The 23616-nt window shown below is 42.9% G+C and overlaps 1 protein-coding gene and 1 long non-coding RNA gene across 11 annotated transcripts in view; one reads left to right on the forward strand and one right to left on the reverse strand.

Annotated features, from left to right (window-relative positions):
• ppfibp2 (PPFIA binding protein 2) overlaps positions 1–7725 on the reverse strand; it is a 139591-nt gene extending 131866 nt beyond the window's left edge. For all 10 annotated transcript variants that reach the window (XR_010001956.1, XM_062967735.1, XM_062967734.1 and 7 more), the window contains exon 1: positions 7629–7725. The gene's annotated coding sequence lies outside the window, so the exon portion shown is untranslated. The remainder of the gene's footprint in view (positions 1–7628) is intronic.
• The window catches only part of LOC134295398 (uncharacterized), a 38893-nt gene continuing 22981 nt past the window's right edge, over positions 7705–23616 (forward strand). Inside the window, exon 1 of the long non-coding RNA XR_010001957.1 lies at positions 7705–7826. This is a non-coding gene — a long non-coding RNA (uncharacterized LOC134295398). The remainder of the gene's footprint in view (positions 7827–23616) is intronic.

The following is a 23616-nucleotide window of genomic DNA, read 5'->3' on the forward strand; positions in this document are numbered from 1 at the left end:
TATTTAACATGAAACTCCTGGTGCTACATAAGCAGTGCAAAGAATAATTAAGAAATATGTGCAATGAGCATTGGAATGGCCACGGTGTATGATTTTTGGATCATATGATTTTAATATTTATATTAGGATGCTTTGTCTTAAGTGTTTAAATGTTGTTTATAAATATATTTAATTATTTTAAATGATTTTAATTAATACTGTAATTATATGTTAGTGTTTAGTTACTGTAATTTTTTTCCTATTATATGTATGTTGGCATTGGATTGTTGCCGTTAATATGTTGTAAACCGCCTTGAGTTCTGGCCAGGGATGAGAAAGATGGTATATAAATATAGTAAATAAATAAATAAACCTTCCCATTCATATTATGAAGTACCTGTTGAGAGTTGGAAGGTGTCACTTTTATCATTGCTGTAATTATCCCTCTGTTAAATAATTGAATAACTCTTTTGTATGCCTTATCAATGATACAGATCTATATTTCTCAATGGAGTACTGTTACAACTATTGAAGTTACAAAGTTATTGAAATATCAACCCTAAAAATGTGGCATTTGAGTCAAGAACCTCCAGTTTCTGAACCGCACGCTCTAGCATGGCCAGCCATAATCAGCATAGCAATGTGTGAGGCACTCTGAGATTTGCAATCCACATGCTTTTCAAATTCATGGAATGTAATATATAATAGGATATTCCTGCTGCTAGTTATCCTTCTGCAGTCAGACTACTCTGTCACTGTTAAAATTAGGGGGGGGGGGGGGAGGAATACCTTCCAGTCTTCCATGTTCCCTCCAGGGCTATAGCCAAGGGGGGGGGGTTAGGGGTTCACCCCCCCCCCCCCAAGAATTTTTCAGGTTTTATTTTTTAAAAAACTGGTTTACTCATGAATTTTAATTGATTAAGCAAATTCCCATGAGTGCCCACTGAAGTTTATCTGTCTTGACTGTCCACTGAAGTTTATTGATGGAGCCTGATTTTCTCAATTATTTTGTGTTATGGAACTATGCTTCATGATTCGCTAAAGTTTCAACCCCTCCCCCCCACGACATTTTTTTCTCACAACTAGCTATACAGCCAGCTCTTTGTATCCACAGATTCTACAGCCACAAATTCAACCATCCAGTTTGAAAATATTTTTAATATATAAAACCCTTGATTTTTTCATTTGATATAAGGAACACCATTTTACCATGCAATTATATTTAATGGGACTTCAGCATCCACAAATTTTTGTATTCCTAGATTTGGAGGGAGCAGGAACTAAACTCCAGCAGATAACAAGAACCCACTCACTAAAATTGAGGAAAGCTGCAGTCCAACAATATTAGAAGAAGGAACACATTTCCCCATCCATTATTAAGAGAAACAGTTTTATCATTAAAGATACACACAGTTCCAAACATACTGACACTTTTTACATTACACAATATAGTAATATGATTCTACTGTAATTGCCCTAGCAACATCCTATGGCAAACTATTCTCATCAAGAGTTCACACTACAAATCACCAGCAGGGCCGGCCGGAGATATTTTTTGATGTAAAGCGGGGGTGCTGAAAAGCGCCCCCGCCACCGGCGCCCTGGCCCCGCCCAGCGTGCCCTGGCCCCGCCTCCCACGCTGCGTGGGAGGCGGGGCCAGGGCGAATAATGAGGGGGCAGGGCCAGAGTTGGCCCCGCCCCCCGTGCCCTGGCCCCGCCTCCCACGCAGCGTGGGAGGCGGGGCCAGGGCACGCTGGGCGGGGGGGCGGGGCCAGAGTTGGCCCCGCCTCCCACGCTACCCCCGCTCGCCCGTCTGGCCTTTTGTAGCAGGCCAGACTCAGCGGAGGTTTCTCCAGGCCGCGATTGCGGCCTGGAGGAACCTCCGCTGAGTCTGGCCTGCTACAAAAGGCCAGACGGGCGAGCGGGGGTAACGTGGGAGGCGGGGCCAGCTCTGACGCCGCTCCCCCCCCCCCGCCCAGCGTGCCTTGGCCCTGCCTCCCACGCAACGTGGGAGGCGGGGCCAGGGCACGCTGGGCGGGGGGGGGCGGCGTCAGAGCTGGCCCCGCCTCCCACGTTACCCCCGCTCGCCCGTCTGGCCTTGTGTAGCAGGCCAGACTCAGCGGAGGTTTCTCCAGGCCGCGATTGCGGCCTGGAGGAACCTCCGCTGAGTCTGGCCTGCTACAAAAGGCCAGACGGGCGAGCGGGGGTAACGTGGGAGGCGGGGCCAGCTCTGACGCCGCTCCCCCCCCCCCCCCGCCCAGCGTGCCTTGGCCCTGCCTCCCACGCAACGTGGGAGGCGGGGCCAGGGCACGCTGGGCGGGGGGGGCGGCGTCAGAGCTGGCCCCGCCTCCCACGCTACTCCCGCTCGCCCGTCTGGCCTTGTGTAGCAGGCCAGACTCAGCGGAGGTTCCTCCAGGCCGCAATCGCGGCCTGGAGAAACCTCCGCTGAGTCTGGCCTGCTACAAAAGGCCAGACGGGCGAGCGGGAGTAGCGTGGGAGGCGGGGCCAGCTCTGACGCCGCTCCCCCCCCGCCCAGCGTGCCTTGGCCCCGCCTCCCACGCTGCGTGGGAGGCAGGGCCAAGGCACGCTGGGCGGGGGGGGGGGGGAGCGGCGTCAGAGCTGGCCCCGCCTCCCACGCTACTCCCGCTCGCCCGTCTGGCCTTTTCTAGCAGGCCAGACGGGCCAGGGCGCACTGGGTGGGAGGCGGGGCACCGTCAGGGCGGTGCCCCGCCTCCCGCCCAGCCTGACGGCGCCCCCCCGGGCCTGCGCCCGAGGCGGCGGCGTCAGCTGCCGCATTAGTGGGGCCGGCCCTGATCACCAGATTCCACAGGCCACAATCATGGCAGTTGAAGTCAAATTGCCATGAAGTTGAGTTTAACTTATGGTGATGCTAGAAACAAGAGATGTTAAAGTTTCCTTGCCATCAACACTCTTACTCTAATCCTGTAAGCTCAAACTATGTTTTCTTTGATTGGGGTTGATCCACCATAAGAGTGTTTTTCATCTTTTCCATTTTATCAAGCATTATTATCTTTTCTAATGGGCCTTGTATTCTCAGGATAAAACAGAATCATTACTCTGTAACTGGGTAGTGTGAAAAGGTTCAAATGTATAATTCAAGTTTGACTGTCAGGTAACATATTTTATATACCTTTTAAGGTTGGTTGTGTTTCATGCCCCCCAAAAATTCTCAGACCACAGAGGAACATACTTACAATTCCTGTAAAAATATAAACATATTTATTTAGAACTAAACCTTGTTTACTCCCCGGAAGTGTGTATTTAATTTTTTTGGTGTCTATTTATGTATTAATATCCTACAGGTTTCCATGAAATGGGAATAGCTATTTTTAAAAACATTCTTCAAAATATACTATAAACTGCTAACAGGAACAAGTTTGTAAAACAATAATTAGTCTATAAAGGCAAAGCACATACTGAAGGGGTACTAAAAAATTTAAACAAACATTTCTCCAAACGAACTAGGTTATGGTGTTATAGTCTGAACAAATTTCTGTTTGAAGATCATTCCATAAGATGGAGGGAGAAATCTTACCTGGATATAAGCCCACTAAACACAAAAAGATTTACTTTCTCATGAATGTGGACAGGACTGGGCAGTTAGTTAAATCTGCAGTAAACAGATGTATCAGTGGATACAAGTCTCAGTTTCACTGAAAGTATTTGACTACCAGTTGCTTCTGCTGACTGTGTTGCAGGTCTCCCAAAGTAGTGTAAGTCACACTCTGACAACTCAAACAGAACTTTTCCAATGGTCATAATAAAGCAGGGTTGTATAGTGACTTGAGTGTCACACTCTCTCATCCTTGGAGGAAGGCAAGGGTTAATCCGCTATGAGCAAATCTTACCAAGAAAACCTCATGGATAGGTTTTCTTTAAGGTAGTCATATGTTGGAAATGACTTGAAGCATGAGCTCTGAAATTTTGCAAAATTCAGGCGAAAGCAAGACAAATTCTATAATGGTGGGGCACTCAGCTTGCAAGGCACCTCCCAATTGTGATGGTACAGAAATTAAACATATGCATCCTAAAACTATTGTACTTCAAAGTACAGTCATATCCAAGTGATGCTATTATTTTGGATTAACTGACAACATTTTATAGGAATGGGATCTCACTGATAAAGTAAAGGTTGATGTCTGTATATCAAAACACACATTTCGCTAGAAAAAACTTTGCTGATTTAGGGCATAATTCTAGGCATGTCTGCTCAGAAGTACATCCAACAAAATGGGCATTATTCCCAGGTATGAAGGGATAGGATTGAAGCCTGAAGCAGTAACATATTAAAATTAAGCAAAACTTGCAGGTGTTGCCACTTTCAAAGTTGTAGCAATCTACTTGGAATTCAGCATCCAAGTAAGCCAAAGTTTGAAGTGAGTCAGGGATAAACAATTCTTAGGCTGATAAGCACATACAGTACTAACATCTAACTGAAAACCATAAGATTTACCCCTAGAAACACAGAAAACTTACTCATCCAATTGCGTACCACTAATCTTGCTATTACTGAAACTGGCTGGCAGGGACTTTGGGATTTCTTTCCCAGATGTAATTGGATATATTGAGGATTAGATCTGAGACCTTTTGCATACATGCATGCAATGTGTTATGGGTCTCCCATGGAAAACAAAAGAGGTACAGGATTGGGCCATTGGTCTATCCATTATTATTGGAAATTCAAACAAGAACTGTAAGGTAGAAGGAGCGCCATTATTTCCACCATCCATGCTGAAGACCTCCCAGAGCCTATGCACATAATCTGTATGCACAGAATAGTTTCTGAGAATGCACCAATAACATTCCTGATTATACGGAGAGCTTTCCATACATGCAACTTGTATGCAGGTGCAATAACATCTCCCACAGAATTAAATAGGGTATAGGCATAGTGCTATAGAGGCAATCTTGCCCCATGCTCTCCATATGTTGAGTGAAAATTGCGATGACATCTTGTGAAATGAATCATCAAAGAAAAGAGTGATGCAGCATGTGCAGAATATCTGTTCCCTCATGAGTACCATTGCTATGAACATCAAGTTTAAAGGCTTAAAAGTTTACAAAGGCCGAGTGTACAAAGGGCCACAGTTTAGTGTTAGAACATATCTGCAGCATGTAGAAGATTGTATTTCCTGTTGTTGGATGCTTTCGAGTTGTTTCCTACCCGTGACGACCTTATCACAGGGTTTTCTTGGAAAAATATGTATGGAAGAGGTTTTCCATGTGTACACAGTGGTACATTCTGAAACATAAGCATGCATCATGAGAATCCCCCCCCCCAAAGTCAGAGATTTGCAAGGAAAGACTCCAAATACAGGTAGGTCCATTTCAGCAAATCAATTTTGATAGTTTTTCATCTACATCTGGAAGATAAGAACTTACGCAAATATATAACTAATTGAAAAGTATACTGCAATCTCCACTGATTTTAAATTTAGTCTCTAACATCTCAATTTTAATAGTTTGTCTTTAAGAATCAAGTAACTGGTTATGCAAAATATTTTTTCCAAACCCTGAGGGATATAGTCTGTGCCAAAACGAGGATAAACAGAATAGCTGTTTAATCTGTATAGTTTGACAAAACCAAACACACTACAGAATTGTAGCAGTTTGCCACCGCTTTAATGACCATAGCTCCATCTTATAATGACCTTATCTACTGGGATCTGTGGTTTGTTGTGACACCAGAGGTCTCTGACGGAGAAGGGTAAATATCTCACCAAACTACAAATTCCAAAATTCCACAGCATTGCACCATGACAGTTAATGTGGTGCCCAACCACTATTATTCTGAAGTGTAGATACAACCTATATTTCATTTATGGAGATGAGCTCTCATGGCAACAAGTATATCCATCCTAGGCCCTTCCAGACAGGCCTTATATCCCAGGATCTGATCCCAGGTCTTCTGCTTATCCCAGATTATCTGGCAGTGGGGACTCATATAATCCAGTTTAAAACAGAAAACCTGGGATAAGATCTGGGATATTAGGCTTGCCTGGAAGGGCCCCCAGTCACGCTCATACTAAAGGTTAATTTACAGTCCAATGACATATCTGTCTGAAGCGTAGTGTGATGGTTTAAGTGTTAAATGAACTACTACTCTGAAGACTAGAGTTCAAATCCCCATTCAGTAATGGAAACCCACTGGGTGACTTCAGGCAAGTTACACTCTTTCAGCCTCAGAAGAAGGCAAAGCCAAACCCATTCAGAAAAAAAAATCTACCAGGACAACCCTGCAGCCATAAATCAGAAATGCTTTGAAGACACACAAAATGAATGCATGGATGCCGATTCAGAAGTAAATAACAATTGCAGCCCCACTGTTTCTGTGGGCTTCAAACACAATCCAACGTGGGTTGCAGTACCACAACAGGGTAGCCATGCCCGTCATTCTCCAGATATTAAATATCAGGGTTTTTTTTAAACACACACAAGGCACAGAACTCCATCCCAATCCTACTGAGTGCATGCCATCAGAAATAACTCCCACTGATTCCAATAGGACTCATTGGTTCCAAGGAGGAGCATCACATCCTTAGGTACAACCGAAGTTGCAGCTACTATACTGTTAGAATTAATGCTGTCTGGCCCCACTGACGTTTAACTGCCATTTCAATGCCATGGAACTGTGGAAGTTGTAGTTCTACAAGGTCTCCAGCCTTCTCTGCCCAAGAGTGCTTGCAGCCTCACCAAACTACAACTCTTGTGAGCAGCCTGCCATTTAACTTGCATTTAAATACTACGGAACTGTGGGAGTTGTGGTTCTACAGGGTCTCCAGCTTTCTCTCTGTCAAAGAGTGCTGGTGCCTCACCAAACTACAACTCTTAGGAGCAGACAGCCATTCAACTGCCATTTCAATGCTATGGAACTGTGGGAGTTGTAGTTCTCCAAGGTCTCCAGTCTTCTCTGCCAGAGTGCTAGTGTCTCACCAAACTACAACTCTTAGGAGCAGACTGCCATTCAACTGCCATTCAAATGCTATGGCACTGTGGGAGTTGTGGTTCTACAAGGTCTCCAGCCTTCTCTCTGTCAAAGAGTGCTGGGGCCACACCGAACTACAACTCTTAGGAGCAGACAGCCATTCAACTGCCATTTCAATGCTATGGAACTGTGGGAGTTGTAGTTCTCCAAGGTTTCCAGCCTTCTCTGCCAGAGTGCTGGTGCCTCACCAAACTACAACTCTTAGGAGCAAACTGCCATTCAACTGCCAATTCAATGCTATGGAACTGTGGGAGTTGTAGTTCTACAACCTTCTCTGCCAAAGAGTGCTGGAGCCTCACTAAACTACAACTCTTAGGGGCAGACTGTCATTTAAACGGTATAGAACTGTGGGAGCTGTAGTTCTACAAGGTCTCCAGCCTTTTCTGCCAAAGAGTGCTGGCAGCCTCACCAAACTACAACTCTGAGGACTCCATAGCCATAAGAGTTAAAGTGGGACCAAACCCCAGGAAGTCCAAGTACTGTATGTATCTTACTTTCCCCACAATAACTCCAAGGGCTGCCTTTCTCCGAAGTTCAAAAAGGAGGAGAACCATTCAAGAGGAAGAAGGAGACCGAGTAAAGAAGACGGAAAGTCTGGGGAAAAGAAGCCGAAGGAGAAGGAGGCAGGTCGAGAGTCACTCACCTGCTGGAGTCCGGCGGGAGAAGGCGGGCGCTCTGTCTCCGGAGCAGCAGCCGGGCGAGCAGGAGGCAGGGAGCGCTCCCTTGCTAGCCGGCTCGGGCAGCCATTGGCTCGGGAGGCGAGGCCAGCGGGAGGGTCATTGTTCTCACGTGACGGCGAACCGGGGAGAAGAGATAGAAGCAGCAGCAGCAGCCACGTCGGGTAAGTCCAGCTGCTGACTGATGAGAGAAAGAGCGCGCACCCTCTTGCACCCTCCTCCTCTCACTGCAGTGGGCCTTTCACTGCTCACCTCTTAGGGGGCATCTATACCGAATGAATGCAGCTTAACACCCCTTTTCTGCCATGGCTTTGGCATCCCCTAGGAATAGTTTCACAACTAGCCTTCTCTGCTAAATTATACTGGTGCCTCACCAAACTACCACTCCCATTATTCCATACAGTAGCTAAGCCAGGTATGGGCTAACTTGGGCCCTCCGTGTGTTTTGGACTCCCACCATTCCTGGCAGCCTCAGGCCCCTTCCTTTCCCCCCTCAGCCTCCTAAGCCTTCTTCAAAGGCCGAGAGTATGATTTGCCCAAGGTCATCTAATGGATTTCATAAGCAAGCAGGGATTCAAACCCTCGTCTCCAGAATCGTCCAACACCCAAACCATTAATAGAATAGGTTCTATTGTCACAGTACTGTTGCACCACAAAATGAAATGACTTCCCCAGCACACACCACAAAACAACAGACCCATCCCTCCGCACCGCAACTACCACCACACAGCCCCCAATGCCACATCAGTGCAGAACCATGGGGTTCAGCATAGCTACAGCTCTAGGATAAAAGCTATCTCAAACTGTCCTTGTCTTTGTCACCCTGTACCATCTGCCAGATGGCAATACAGTAGAGTCTCACTTATCCAACATAAACGGGCTGGCAGAATAAGCAAAAATGTTGGATAATAAGGAGGGATTAAAGAAAAGTCAATTAAATGTCAAATTATATTATGATTTTTCAAATTAAGCACCAAAACATCATGTTTTACAACAAATGGGCAGAAAAAGCAGTTCAGTACATGGTAACGTTATGTAGTAATTACTGTATTTACGAATTTAGCACCAAAACATCGCAATGTATTGAAAACATTGACTATGAAAACATTGGCTATTAACAAATTAATTACAAATAATAACAGAATTGCATAAAATCAACTCGCAGTAACAATATTGTTGGAATTTAAATCCATAAAATGTTCAGTCCTTGCTGCCTAGAGAAACAGCTGTAGATTCGGGCAGGAGGCAGACTGCGTTGGATAATCCAGAATGTTGGATAAGTGAGACTCTACTGTAATTTTAAAAAAATGCTGGGTGATATGGATCTCCAAGTATGCTCTGAGCTTTCTTAAGGCTGTGGGACCTATAAATTCTTCCAGAGAGGGGAGAGGCTGACTTCTATAGTAGTTCTATCATTATTGACTTGGAAATAACTCACCTTCATTTTAATTGAGCATGCCTTTTGACTTACCATACTGGAGGCTAGTGTTTACTGGCAATTTAGGTCCTATTCAGCTCAACCAAACTTACTCCCAAGGAAAAGGGTACAAAACTGTAGCTTGAACTGAACCAAGATTAGTCAGAAATATAAGCCCATTCGTACTACAATTTTAACACCATGAGTCCATTTTAATTGCTTGGCTTTGCTCTATGAAATCCTGGGACTTGAAATTTCGAGAGGAGCTATATACTACAAGCAGTCCCTGAGTTACAAACATCTGACTTACAAACAACATGGTTAAGAACAGAAATGAGAGAAATCTACCCCTCGGAGAAGAAAATTCATTCCTGGAAGAGTTATCATGGGGAAAAGGTGTCTCCACAGAAGCTTTATCGCTAATCCTTGTTTCCACAATTTTCAGAAATTGAGATGAAATCTTCTGAACAAGGGCACAGGCAACAAAACAAATACCACAGAAGTGTTAACCTTTCCCTATACTATCCAAAGCATACACACACACATATAGCTGGTGTTACATTTTTAAATGTAAAAGCTCATTTAAATCTGTAGATAAAGCAAGAATCAAATTTTTGGAGCCATTAGTAAAGTATATTGTCCAGTTAACTAAAACTTTTCCTCCTTTAGTACATTTTGTGTGGTGAGTGGAGGAAAAACATGGGAGAATTCCAAGTGGAATATAACACTACAGTAGAGTCTCATTTATCCAACACTCGCTTATCCAACGTTCTGGATTATCCAAAGCATTTTTGTAGTCAATGTTTTCAATATATTATGATATTTTGGTGCTAAATTCATAAATACAGTAATTACTACATAGCATTACTACATACTGAACTACTTTTTCTGTCAAATCTGTTGTATAACATGATGTTTTGGTGCTTAATTTATAAAATCATAACCTAATTTGATATTTAATAGGCTTTTCCTTAATTCCTCCTTATTATCCAAGATATTCACTTATCCAACGTTCTGCCGGCCCGTTTATGTTGGATAAGTGAGACTCTACTGTATTTAGATATACACATACAGTACAGTTCTCCTAATTGGGCAGACTGCAAGATAAAAGCCTGGCCTGGAAGCAACTTCATAACCTACTACTTTTCGGCATGTCACTCAAATTAATGGGGGTGTATGAACGAAGTAATGTATGTTTGTTCACTTAAAGATAGCCTATTTCAGTATTACACAGATGTTCCAAAATGTGGCAGAGGCTGCCAATACCTCTAATTTTATTGTAGGTCTTACTTGGTTTAAAAAACCCTAACCACTGAAATTGTAGGAATCTCTTTTTTCTGTATTTTTCTTTAAAAAATAAACTGTTCCTTAAGGCTTTGTGGTGAAATAAAGCCAGGGAGTGTCTGACCTTTTAAAGGCATAAAAAATAGAACCAAGGGGGTGGGGAGAATAAACCATGACTACATAATTTCAGGAAAGTAAAGCCCACTGAACGTAGTTAGTTGCCTTTTGGTTTTTATTTGTTGAAGCTTGCGTAGGATTTAATGCAATGATAAAAATAAAACTACCTAGAAATATCAAAGCTAGTGAATTTTGCTGGCTTTTGTACATTTAGTCCCCCTTGATTTTCCTTTATGTACAAGGATGCCTAGGACTGCAGTATTGAATTCCAATTTCACATAGATTTATATGGAAGTAAATGTAGCCATGTGGTAGGAATTGCCTGGTGATGAATTTATTTAGAAAACCAGCCATACTTTCCTATAATTTCCATCCACATAGATTCTATCCTGATTGTATCATGAGTGATGTGAACTAAGGCTGCAGAGTACTGAAAACAGGATGGATAGTGAAGCACAACTAGCAAATGAGCATCTAGTTTTCAGATGGTATTTGTATACTTGTAATATACAGTAGAGTCTCACTAATCCAAGCCTCGCTTATCCAAGCCTCTGGATAATCCAAGCCATTTTTGTAGTCAATGTTTCCAATATATCGTGATATTTTGGTGCTAAATTCGTAAATACATTAATTACAACATAACATTACTGCGTATTGAACTACTTTTTCTGTCAAATTTGTTTTATAACATGAAGTTTTGGTGCTTAATTTGTAAAATCATAACCTAATTTGATGTTTAATAGCCTTTTCCTTGATCAGTCCTTATAATCCAAGATATTCGCTTATCCAAGCTTCTGCCGGCCCGTTTAGCTTGGATTAGTGAGACTCTACTGTACTAATGACTGGCAATATAATTTTGAGGCACATCATCGTAAGCTTAAGGAATGTTGCTAATTAATTCATTGGTTGCTTTTTCTGCATAATTTAATCACATTGCTATACAAGCATTGAGAAATCTTCAGCTGTGTTAAATAGGCACATTGCAATACAGTACTTATTTATGTATTGAAATGAACCCCACCTTCCCCCCTCCACCCCAGGATAGGACCCAAGGTGGCTCCAGCATTTGCTCTGTGCTACATTAAATCATGGCTTCCCCAGCCAGTCCAGATTAACTAACTTTACCTGTTCAGGATCTCCTAGTTTTCCGCCATGAATATTTATGCAGTCCAGTTTCACTGATCAAGCTTCTTTCCCCAAGGAAGTAGGTTACAATTTGTGGAAGCAGATAAAATTTCTCAGAGGAGAAGTTTCCTCATTTGAAATAGTTTTAAAAGCTAATTAGTTATTATTGTTTATGAATATTTATAGACTGCATAGAAGTTAAAATCTCAAAGTGGTACGCATTTTTTTTAAAAAAAAAACACTGAAAATATGAACTATTTTAATGTTGTTCATGAAAATAGATTGTAATTTTAATTAAAGAGATCCAACAGCTAAACAAGCTGTTTAAATTTAAGACACAAGTAAGAACCTCTCTCTTTTGGCAAACCTACCCAGTCGATATTTAACTGTGAATTTTAAATTTGTTTTAATATTTGTACTATGTATTTTGGTTGTATTGTATCCCTCTTCAAACCACGAGGAAAGGCGGAGAATAAGTTGATGATGATGTTGCTGTTGTTGTTATTTTGGACTAGCTAGGGGCAGGCTTGCAAAAAGATGGCATGTTGAAGAAAGGTGCCAACACACTAAATTATCTGTTGTGAATTGCAAAATAGGTATCAGGAGCATGTCACCCTAACAATCAAATAGATTTATTATAGACAATGTGGTATCCCAGGTTATAAATTATGTCTTGTATTGTAAGGGCTCTATGTCATTTCCTGTTAGATTTCCTACTTACATGTGAAATGCCAGGCCCCTATATCATATTATGGTAATAATTTGTGATTGATAAGGAGACATAGCAAAGAGACAAAAAGCTGTGTCTGCATTCTTTTTTTGCTTCCTCTTCCTTCATTAAATACACTTTGGTAGTGTATTAAATGGCCTGAGGTCACACAACTCTTCATGCAGTGACCTAGTTGATCCCTATTTGTTTGTTGAAAAAATATTGTAACCTTCTTTATTTTGATTACATAACAAACACATCTCACAGAGACACATTTTACAAAATATATTAACATTTCAAAAAAATATAAACATCCCACAATATAAACATACATTTACTAATGCACACGTGCTGACATACACACAAGATAAAATATATTTTAAAAGGTGTCTTCCTGCTTTGTTATAAGTAATGTAGGTACACAGGCCTTATAATCATATTGTGATAATAATTACTTGTGATGGGTAAGTACTAAGTAAGTATTAAGTAGTACAAAGCAGAGAAAGTGCATTAAATGGCCTGAGGTCACACAATTCCATCATTCTGTGAACTAGTTAGTCTTAAAAAATCTTTTCCCTATAATGTATAGTTCAGTCTTCCTTTTTTAGTTTTGTTTTGTTAGTTAACCACTCTCCAAGGTTGCCTGATTATGCCATTTGGGGACAGGTTGCTCATCCAGAGCATATTAACAAACGTCTGTTATCCATCTTTTTGTCATCAGATAGATAATAGAGCTTAAGTGATGCCTTTACATCTTCATTGCAAAGACCCAGTAAATGAAACCAACATCTGGTTGCTGAATGTTCTAAAATTTGGCAGTGGTTTAACAAGCAGAATTTAACCATATTTCAACAGCCATAATAGGTTCAATTACAAATCCAAAGTCTTTGGATAGCGTAATTAAAATGTGGATGAATAACATTCTTCGATTAAAATAGTTTTTATTGAATTTTACATTGGTAAGGTAATAAAAGCCACCTTGGTGGACTGGGGATGTGAGGGCTATCTTGTTGTGATATCTGTCACCCCATTGATCGCCAGGGTTGATGAATAACTTTCTTTAACATGTATTAACCCCCTTAGTTTTCTAAAAAGAAATATCAGTATGCCATGTTGCATTTGGGAAATGCTGAAAGCTGTTTTTGGATAACAGTCCAACATATCCTTCTGCATATATGGCAAACCAATGCCAATGCAGTGGTGGTCAAAGTGTGATTATGGTCTAAATATGTCCTCTCAACTCCTTGAAACTGCCATGCCGCCTCAGCCTCTGATCAAAAATCGCTTGAAAATGGCTGGAGAATGCTCAGACTACCACAAAAGACAGTGGTATGATGTAAAGGTTTGATCCCCCAGACCTGAAGAAGCTATAAATTTGGAACAGAAACTGAAACCTGAGATGATATTGCATCATCTGAAGTACATAGATCCCTGCTTCTTAAATTGTGAGTCCCAACCCCAAATGGGGTTCTCTTAGCTCAGTGTTGGGGTTGTGGAAAATTTTGCAACAATAAAAGGTTTCTAAATGACAGCTAGACATTTACATGCTTCTGTTAGCAACAATGTGCAGTGTTTACAGTGGACTCTGCAGAAAATGCTTCATCTGTACTTCATAAAAAGGAAAATCACCCTGTTTAGCAAGCCTTACAAATGCCAAGTTGTTATCAGTAAATGTCTGATTTTATACCTATTTTATATACCCTGGGTTATGTAAAAAAAAAATGGGTAGAAAGGGGTCACAAGTGGGGAAAGCTGAAGAAGCTTTGCTCTAGTCAGGCTAGGAGTAGAAATTGCTCCCCATACATTCCCTTCCCCTGTATTGAAATGAGAAATTTTACAAGATGGAGAATGATTTACACATGCACAAACCTTATAAGTTTGTATGCAACTTAAATTGTTGAAAAAATATTGTAGACTTTGTGATTTTTTTGCATTTTGATTACACAGAAAACACATCATAGAAACACACTTTACCAATATATAAACATTTTATAAAATATATAAACATTCCTCAGTATAAATATACAATTAATGAAAACAAACTAACACAATATAAACTTAAAAGATTTTTAAAAGGTGACTTCTTGCTTTCTTACTAGAGGTGTAGATGCATATTTAATCTAAATTCCTACCATTACATATTTATTAACCCACCAATTTATATGATAATAAATTTTAAATGTTTTTAAGTGTGCAAGTGTTAGCTTTTCTTTATTCCTAGTTAAGTTGAATGAAAAGTTTCCAGTCTTTTATAACACCATTGATTGCTTTTCCTGTCAGCAACATTGTTAAATCTATTATCTCAAACACTTTAATGGCCAAATCTTTCATTCTAGGAATTTCCACATTTTTTCCATATTAGTACAGTAGAGTCTCACTTATCCAACATAAACGGGCCGGCAGAACGTTGGATAAGCGAATATGTTGGATAATAAGGAGAGATTAAGAAAAAGCCTATTAAACATCAAAATAGGTTATAATTTTACAAATTAAACACCAAAACATCATGTTATACAACAGATTTGACAGAAAAAGTAGTTCATTACACATTAATGCTATGTAGTAATTACTGTATTTACGAATTTAGCACCAAAATATCATGATGTATTGAAAACATTGACTACAAAAATGCATTGGATAATCCAGAACGTTGGATAAGTGAGACTCTACTGTATGTAGAAAAAACACTGCAGAAGCTTTCAAAAATTTACTGAAAAAGCTGAGTAAATAATACTTAACTTCTCTCTTCCATCCCCTTTATTACACATTTCTTCCTTGTTGGACATACACCGCACTAGGTCCTGCACTGGCTTGAGAATCAGATGATATTAGTAAATTGGCAACAAGAACAAGCCTTCAAAGAAATGAAAACTCACAGCACAATCCTATCTATATTTACTCAGAAGTAAGGATGCTTGCCTTTCCTAACATCTATCTAATGTGGCTGCAGCTTTAATCAACATTACACCAGAAGAAGTTTCATTAAACTGAAATGAATTTTCAGAACAATTTGATGATACATATTTTAGACACAGTCTCTAGGGGAATCAGTGGGATTTACTCCCAGGTTATGGTGTGGTAGGGATAGAGAAGCCCATGGTTTCCCATATATTTTGGATTACAATCCCATCATAGCCACCACTAGCCATGCTGAGTGGGACTGATAGAATTTGGAGTTGTAATACCATTTTAGGGTAATAGGTGCAACCTTCAGTAACTTTACCCCTTTCCTCACCCCCAGCCAAACTTGCTCAACTCTGCTAATATTGAAATTAGTATGTACATTTACATTATTGAGAGTGGGTGTTAATTGTCTCAAACTGGCTTCATGTGGTGACCTGCTTACTAAACAACTGAACCCCACATATTTGAGATTTTAAAAATTTCAGAGTGAGCAGAGTATTGGCTATTTAATCTCTTGCAAAGCGTTAGCAGAAATATGAAATATCTTCTCATCCCTTTTGGTTAGAGAACCAGCTCTCTACCCTCATTTTAATGCCATTTGATCCAGGGCTTGTTTACATGAAGTTTAAGAATAATATCTTGTAGGTTCTTTGATCCTGACTCACAGTGTCCAAAATTATTCACTTACAATATGTTTCTTTAGGATTTAATCCATTTTTAAAAAGTTTCCTTTTACTCTGAGGTTTTACAGAAAATCCAGACTATTGGGTGTGCGACCAGCACTCCAGGTGGTATCACTTTATGGTGTAGTTGGAGGGAGTAATTAGCGGTAGGTGGCAAGTGGCATTCCCCCCAGGAAGTGGCCATTTCCTGTGCTAAATTTTATTTTTTTATAAACAAGGTTCCTGTTTGTTGTAGATGTTTGCATATCAGTATTAGCACAATTTCACTTAACTGAAAATACATTTATTTGCCTACATGATGGGAAAAAAACAACAAAAAACTGTAGTGTCCATTGCTGTGTGTCTGAAAAAAGACTGACTGATTGAAAATGCTAATCACCCTCTAACAGTGAAGTGAGTTCAGCAGGGAGCAATATGTGGCTGGTTATGATGATGTCACCATGAAGTGTGTGATGTGGCTTTAATGGGGTCAGTGCAGACTGAGAAAATGTGGTGCAAAACAGAACCTCATACAGAAGGGTTCTTGGGCCCTGGCACCTGAGACTCTTTCTAAACTGGGGAGGAAAATCACTTGTTTTCTATATCTGAAAGCTTGGAAAGAGATCAACAAAGAGGGGCCCCTCCCTTGTTGAGATAATTTGAAACAAGGATGAAAAATGTATCTGGTGTTCAAGTTTCGATCATCCAATGCCAATGTGGTCAGTGGTCTGAGATAAATTTGGGAGATTCACAACACCTAGAAAATTTCTTCAAGCACCCTGAAACTCTTTGAAACAGGGTTTTGATCTTTGGGCTACTGGTAGGAATACAAAATAATTTTCCTCAGAAAGTATTGTTGGGAAGCTTGAGTCACTATCATCTAAATTAAGGAAAACTTTCACATTCTGACTAAATCTGGGGATTCCTGTTCTGAGTAAAATGTGGGGGCCTCTCATATTCTAATATATTCATATGAAGTTATTTGAAACTCACATAAGCCAATCAGTGATATATGCTACAGCATGATGTTTCTTGGATGAATGGATCTAACCATATGTTTTAAATTTTTCTATTGTATTTAATAGTTGATTCTATGTACTGTTATGATTTTCAACTATGTGTAGGCATTGAATTTGTTGCCATTTGTTGTAAGCCACCCTGAGTCCCTTCGGGTGAGAATGTTGGAAATATAATAAATGTTGGAAATAAATAAATAAATATGCCAGTAATGTCTACTCTGATCTATTAATTGTACGGTTTAGAACTTCAGGCATAAGTCTGTGTTAGACCTGTTATTGAAACCCTTAAGAAGCTGCAAATACCTGGACTTGAACTTGGGATGTTCCCAAGCAGTTGTCTCTCTCAAAAGGAGTAGCCCTACCATCATCATCATCAACAACAACAACAACAACAATAATAATAGTTTTATTCTTATATCCCGCCCCATCTCCCCGAAGGGACTCGGGGCAGCTTACATGGGGCCAAGCCCGGTCATGACAATATAAAAACAAGCAGTAAAACAAATCAAACAACAATAAAACAAGTTATAAAAACACATACAATACAAGAGATCATGCAGGTTCATAGGGGGAAATGCGGTCACGAAAGTAGGCGGGTCCCAAGCCATTTCGGGCTTTGTAGGTAATGACCTGCACCTTGAATTGGGCTCGGAAAATAAACGCCAGCCAATGGAGCTCCTTAAACAGGGGAGTAGAACACGCCCTGTAATTTGCTCCAGTTAAAAACCTGGCTGCCGAGCGTTGTACTAGTTGCAGTTTCCGGGCTGTCTTCAAAGGCAGCCCCACGTAGAGTGTGTTGCAATAATCCAGTCTAGAGGTAACTAAGGCGTGGACCACCCTGGTCAGATCAGTCTTCTCGAGGCATGGTCGCAGCTGGCGCACAGGTTTTAATTGTGCAAAGACCCTCCCAGCCACCGCCGACACCTGAGCCTCAAGTGTCAGCGTCGAGTCCAAGAGGACCCCCAAGCTGCGGACCTGCGCCTTCAGGGGGAGTGCGACCCCGTCAAGCACAGGTTGCCACCCTATGCCCCGATCAGACATACGACTGACCTGGAGGACCTCTGTCTTGTCAAGATTAAGTCTCAGCTTAAGCTAGCTATGGTCTTCTTACATTGTTTGCATGCAACACACATTAGAGAAAGCTAGCATAGCAGTTGCTGAAGGAATATGGGAGCAAAAACAGAAACATATCTGAAAGACCACAGCTACCTATCCTTGCAGAAATAGCAGATGCTGGGAATCACGAAAGGGCAGGAGAATGAAAGTTATTTTCTATTATAATACATTGCCAGGAAATGGGAAATGCTTTTGTGTGATTTTCCCTATTGTGCCAGAATAACTAAACCTGCTTTGAGAAAATGTGGTAGACAGTACCTGTCTCTGACATTTTATGTTAGCAAAGTGCTACATAGCACTCAATCAGAAGACACTGGAAACATTCTTGATGTAAAGAAGAGATATAATGAATGTCAGAACGAATAAATGTTTGTTTCACAAAATAGCCATGCGCATTTCAGCAGAGAAATATCAGTATAGGAATTAGTAAATAAATGCCTTCATGATGTAAATTATATTAATAAGAAACTAAACATAATTAGTATAACAGAAATATCCTATTTCCAGTCTGGTTTGAGATCCCGAGATCTCTATTGTATGAAAGTGAAAAGATCATATAGGCAACTAGATAACCCTCAGACCCTAACCTGTGTTTTAATACATAGGTAAGAAAGAAAGCTTCCTTCTTGCTTTACAACTGTTTTTTTTAAATAATAGTTTTTATTGTGCTTTTATTATCACGACCCAGGCTGCAGAGCACCAATAACCATACACAGAGGCCAGAATCTATCTAATATCTTTATTGTAGGAATATATAAAGTTAATAAAAACAAGTGTAGAAAATAGTCCAGAATTAGACCTTTCAGGAAAGGTCAGAATTAGTCCAAAAAAGCAATGTCCAATAAGAAATATTAAGGTCCAAAGTTGTAATCCAATAACCGAAACACTCACTTTGCCAAGCAAAGTGAGGGGAGATGACAAGGTCCTTTAGTCCATGAAACTTGAGCGAGGCTAGAAAATAACTTGATACTTGAAACAAGGCTTGAACGTGGAACAAGGTAACTAAGAACAAGAACAAGGTCCGTGGAATAACTTGATAAATCCGTGGAACAAGGCAAGGATTGATCCTGGGAAACAAGGCAAAGTCCGTAGATAAACAAAGGCTGGGAAGCAAGGCGAAGGCTGGATAGCAAGGCAAGGCTTGAGCAGGAGCGAGGCTTGAACCGGAGCGCGCTGTCCAGACACAACTCGCTCCGTAGGCTGACGAATTGACTCCGCGAAGTTACTACGCGGGTAAAACACCTAAATAGAGTCTAGCTTCCCGCCGAAGCAGTTCTCTGGGAATCAGAACCGAAAGCTAACTCTGAGACCAGATGTGAGACTCCCCAAAGATTCTCACGAGAAGCAGTCTTAATTGGCCACATTCTTAGCTGCAATCCTCGCACTCCTGCGCGAAGCTGAATCTAAACTTCTCTGTTGTTTACAAAACTCCCGACGCAAGAATACGGGAGAAGTAGGCTCTGGGCTTGTTTGACATACTTCTGGGAGACAACTTTCTTGCAGGTGCAAGGTTCCCAGATCTGCCTGGGAAAGATCTGGCTGAGAGGAATCCAGTTCAGACTGGGAAGGTAAAAAACCCAAGTTTTCATCTTCATCAGGAATTACAATGTCCTGAGCAGGACTACAAGGCCCATGAGTCATCACACTATCCCCCTCCTCAAGGCCCCTCCCAAACTGGGGCCCTCTCCCCGAGGCGCGAGGTCGCGGCTTGGCGGGATAGGTCTGATGAAAGCGACGGGTTAGATCAGGAGCATGGACTGTGGAGGCGTCTTCCCAAGAGCGTTCTTCAGGGCCAAAACCCACCCAGTCAATGAGATATTGTAGGCGGCGGCGGTGAAAGCGAGAATCCAAAATGTCCTCAACCTCGAACTCCTCCTCCCCATTCATCAAAACAGGAGGGGGGGCCGGTTGGTCTGTATCAGGACGCACACCATCCGCCGGAAGGAGCAGGGAACGGTGAAACACTGGGTGAATGCGCATTGAACGCGGAAGTTGGAGTTTGAAAGTCACGGGGTTTAATTGCGCCACCACTGGATAGGGGCCAATGAAACGGGCATCTAACTTCCGGCAAGGGCGGTGGGAGGGCAGAAAGCGAGTGGACAGGAAAACCCGATCTCCTACCTTGATTTCGGGACCCGGCTGGCGATGTTTGTCAGCGTGGCGTTTATAGTCCTCCTTGGCTTGGTCCAGTTGCTGGAGCAAAAGTTGTTGCACCGCTGTGAGTTCCTGCAGCCAATCCTCTGCTGCGGGAACCTCTGAAGTTTCAATGACAGGGGGAAAGAAACGTGGATGGAAGCCGTAGTTTGCAAAGAACGGCGTTTCTTTTGTAGAAGCTTGAACTCCATTGTTGTAGGCAAACTCAGACAGTGGTAACAGAGAAGCCCAATTGTCCTGTTGATAGTTTACATAACAGCGAAGATACTGCTCCAAAGTGGCATTGGTGCGCTCCGTTTGCCCATCTGTTTGGGGATGATGAGCTGAAGATAAGCGAGAGTCTATGCCCAATAGTTTTTGTAGTGCCTTCCAAAAACGAGAGGTGAATTGAGATCCACGGTCTGTGACTAAACTCTTGGGCAATCCATGTAGTCTGAAAACATGTTGAAGAAATAAATCCGCAGTTTCCTTGGCCGTGGGGAGGCCTTCGCAGGGAATGAAATGGGCTAACTTGGTGAATAGGTCCACCACCACTAAGATCGTGGTGAACCCACAGGAAGGTGGTAGGTCAGTGATGAAATCCGCGGAAATTATTTCCCATGGGCGAGATGGGGTAGGAAGGGGGTGTAAAAGCCCTGAGGGCTTCTCCCTTCGTATCTTGGAGCGCTGGCATACTGGGCAGGTGTTGACATATTTTTCCACATCCTTGCGGATCTTGGGCCACCAAAAATCCCTTAGGATCAGATGCATAGTTTTAAATAGTCCGAAGTGCCCTGCTGGTTTGCAGTCATGACACAGACGAAGCGCCTTTTCCCTGCCCGGTCCGGGTGGGATATAGACATGATTTCTATAGCAGAGCAGCCCATCTTTAAGCGAAAAGGGGAAATGCAGACCTTGGCGAAGTTGGTCCTGCGCCCAGGCATCTGCTTGCTGACTAGCCCTGATTTCTTGAGCACAGATGGGTCCTGGAGTAGGGGAAGTTGAACCAATGGGAATGGATTTGGTGTTCCCCACCGTGAGCGTGGCAAAGTTCTCAGGTTGTAGCAGTTGGGATTCAAAGGTCTCCTTGCGTCCTGCAGCGTATTCCGGTTTACGTGACAGGGCGTCTGCTTGCTTGGTTTGGGCTGGGGTCACATAATGGATCTGGAAGTTGAAACGTTCAAAGAATAAAGCCCAACGTTGCTGCCTCTGATTTAGTTTGCGGGCAGTTCTTAGATGTTCTAGATTACGATGATCAGTGTGGACTTCAATGGGAAATTTGGCCCCTTCTAGCCAATGTCTCCAAGTTTCAAAGGCTGCCTTTATGGCCAGTAGTTCTTTTTCCCAAATGGTGTAATTCCTCTCTGGTGTGGTTAGTTGACGAGAATAAAAGGCACAGGGGTGGAGGTGATCTCCCACCGGTTGTAAGAGTACAGCCCCAATTGCCACATCAGAGGCGTCCGCTTGCACCACAAAAGGGGTTCCAGGATTTGGGTGCTGTAGAATTGGCTGGGAGGTGAATAGTTTCTTTAGTTGCTGGAACCCTTTCTCTGCTTGATCAGTCCAGCGGAAAGGCTGCTTTCCACGGATGCAGCTAGTGATGGGGTCGGACCAGCGGGCAAAATCTGGAATGAACTTGCGGTAGTAGTTCGCGAACCCCAAGAAACGCTGCACCTCTTTCTTGTTAGTTGGCGCCCGCCATTCCAATACTGCTGAAACTTTGGCTGGATCCATGGAAAGCCCTAGAGGCGAGATGCGGTAACCAAGGAAATCTACCTCTTGTAGATCAAAAGCGCATTTTTCCAGCTTGGCATAAAGTCCATGATCCCGCAATCGTTGTAACACCATTTTGACGTGGTTCTCATGTTCTGATTGTGATCTGGAAAACACCAAAAAATCGTCCAGGTAGATTATCAAGAACCTGTCTAGATAGTCCTGAAAAATGTCATTGACAAAATGCTGGAACGTTGCGGGGGCTCCGCATAAACCGAAATTCATAACTCGGGACTCAAATAATCCGAATTTGGTCTGGAAGGCGGTCTTCCACTCGTCCCCTTCCCTGATGCGAATTAAGTTGTAAGCCCCCCGAAGATCCAGCTTGGTGTAAACCTTGGCTCCTCGAAGCCGATCCAGTAGATCCGAGATTAAAGGCAGGGGATAGCTGTTCCGCTTGGTGATATTGTTCAATGCTCTGTAGTCCACCACCAAGCGTAGTTCCCCTGACTTCTTCTTCACAAACATCACTGGGGAGGCGGCTGGGGATTGAGAGGGTCTGATGAATCCCTTGCGAAGGTTTGTCTCTAGGAATTCCCTGAGAGCTTCTTGCTCTGGTTCAGTCAGGGAGTAGAGATGCCCTCGCGGGATCGGGGCCCCCTCCACCAAGTCAATGGCACAGTCATAAGGTCTATGTGGGGGTAATTTTTCGGCTTCTTTCTCATTGAATACATCCCAATACTCGGAGTACTTCTTTGGCAAGGTGATGATGGGCTCGGTGTCTGTGGCATGGCATACCTTGGCTACGAGGCAATGGTTTTGGCAGTACGGTGAAGCAAACTGCAGTTCTCTGTTGGACCAGGAGATGTTAGGGTCGTGGAGAGTCAGCCATGGAATTCCCAAAATCACAGGGAAATGGGGAACCTCGGTAACAAAGAAGGAAATCTCTTCCATATGTTCCCTTATCCACATCCTGGTGGGTTCCGACCACTGACTTACGGGGCCCGTCTTGAGGGGACGGCCGTCTATGGCTTGCACCACACGGGCATTCTTGAAATCATGATATTGTAATCCCAGAGAGTCGGCATACTCTCTATCGATGAAATTGTTGGTAGCTCCAGAGTCTATCATGGCGTGGATCATGACGGGTCCCCTTTTTGCTGACCATAATGTGACCACGAGAAGGAACAGGACCCCGGTTGGCGGCTCTTGGATGGATTTTTTGACCGGGTTGGCGAGCCCCTCTACACCCGGTCGTTGGCTTCCCCCGCCGGCTGTGTGCCAGTCGGCTCAGACGCCTTCGTCTCCGTGGAGGACGCCGCCGCAAGACGGGCGGCAGGCTTCCCTTTGGCTGGGCACTCTCTGGCGAAGTGGCCCCCGTTCCCGCAGTACCAGCAGAGGTTTAAGCGTTGACGACGGGCCTTCTCGGCGGCATCTAGTCTGGGACGCACATTGCCCAACTGCATCGGCACCTCCTCGCCTCCTCTGGGGTATGGGGTTGGCGGTGGGGGTCTCCACACCGGACGTGGCTGAACGCTGGCGGGAGCGGGGGGTTTTGCCCCGGCTCTACTGCCCTGGCCTCGAACCCACTGTTTCCTGTTGGCAATCATGACTTCAGCCCGTAAACATTGATCAATGAGTGCCTCGAGGGTCTGGGGAGGATCCACCTTGGAGATTTCTTCCAGCATTTCAATGTTGAGACCCTCCCGGAATTGTCCCCTGAGGGCTACATCGTTCCAGCCGGTGTTGTGGGCC

The sequence above is a fragment of the Anolis carolinensis genome, chromosome 1 (assembly GCF_035594765.1).
Source record: "Anolis carolinensis isolate JA03-04 chromosome 1, rAnoCar3.1.pri, whole genome shotgun sequence".
Taxonomy (NCBI): Eukaryota; Metazoa; Chordata; class Lepidosauria; order Squamata; family Dactyloidae; genus Anolis; species Anolis carolinensis.